General features: G+C 49.9%; 1 non-coding gene across 1 annotated transcript; it reads left to right on the top strand.

Moving 5' to 3' along the window:
- Window positions 1-351: 351 nt before the first annotated feature.
- On the top strand, window positions 352-515 carry LOC138987360 (U1 spliceosomal RNA). Its single transcript, XR_011463843.1, has one exon. It is a non-coding gene; the product is annotated as a U1 spliceosomal RNA (small nuclear RNA).
- Window positions 516-1,248: the final 733 nt, after the last annotated feature.

Below are 1,248 nucleotides of genomic sequence, written 5' to 3'. Positions count from 1 at the left end.
GCATGGGACAGGGCGTGGGTTGGAGAAGAGGAACCGCCTTACAGGTCCTGAATGGGGCTGGGCTTATGTAAATTTTGCAGCAGAAGTGGTACAGTAGCGGGCCTGCCACTTTGCCGGCTGTGGAAGTTTTTCCCAGATACTGCTTGGATTTTATTAGAAGAGTTGTTAGGAGTGCCCGAGAGGCGCGGGAAACGATGGGGTGCGGTCGGTGGTGGAAGAGATGGTGGCAATAGCACAGTGAGCCTGTGCGGACAGTGAACGTGTCTAAGGCTGTGCGGGCGTCGGGCAGAATTACTTCATATTTACCTGGGTCGCAAAGAATCGGACACGACTGAGCTGACTGAACAGAACTGAACTACCTGGCAGGGGAGATACTGTGATCACGAAGGTGGTTCTCCCACGGCGAGGCTCACCCATTGCACTGCGGATGTGTTGACCTCTGCGATTTCCCCAAACGCGGGAAACTCAACTGCATATTTTGTGGTAGTGGGGGACTGCGTGAGCGCTTTCCCCTGGTAACTATAGTTTCAACGATAAAACTACCTTCTACCATAATGTGGGATTTCTCTGCCGGCTCAGGCAATTTGAAACATCTCCCTGCAATGCAGGAAGCCCTCGGAAAGATTTCCTAGAGAAGGAAATAGCAACCCACTCCAGTAGTCTTGCTTGGGAAACCCCATGGATGGAAGAACTTGGTAGGCTATAGTCCATGAGATCACAAAAAGTAAACACGACTAGTCAAACAAGTTCAGCTCAGTAGTGAATACAGGAAGAAGTAGTGGAGAAGGAAATGGCAACCCACTCCAGTGTTCTTGCCTGGAGAATCCCAGCAGAGCCTGGTGGGCTGCTGTCTCGGGTCACAGAGTCAGACACGACTGAAGCAACTTCGCAGCAGCAGCAGTGAATACACTGCTCCCTCAAGCTATTAACTTTTTATGTTTTGTATTATACATAGAGGTTATGCATTGTTTTTTATATATATACTACAGTAGCTACTTCAGTTCAGTCTTGTCGACTCTGTAGACCCCATGGACTGCATGCAGCACTCCAGGCTTCTCTGTACATCGCCAACTCCCAGCGTTTACTCAGACTTAAGTCTGTTGAATTGGTGATGCCTTCCAGCCATCTTGGAGAAGGAAATGGTAACCCACTCCAGTATTCTTGCTTGGAGAATCCCATGGACGGAGAAGCCTGGTAGGCTACAGTCCACGGGGTCGAAAAGAGTCGGACACGACTGAGGGACTTCAC

The sequence above is a fragment of the Bos mutus genome, chromosome 3 (genome assembly GCF_027580195.1).
Source record: "Bos mutus isolate GX-2022 chromosome 3, NWIPB_WYAK_1.1, whole genome shotgun sequence".
Classification (NCBI taxonomy): domain Eukaryota; kingdom Metazoa; phylum Chordata; class Mammalia; order Artiodactyla; family Bovidae; genus Bos; species Bos mutus.
This window is presented reverse-complemented; position numbering and strand designations above follow the sequence as displayed.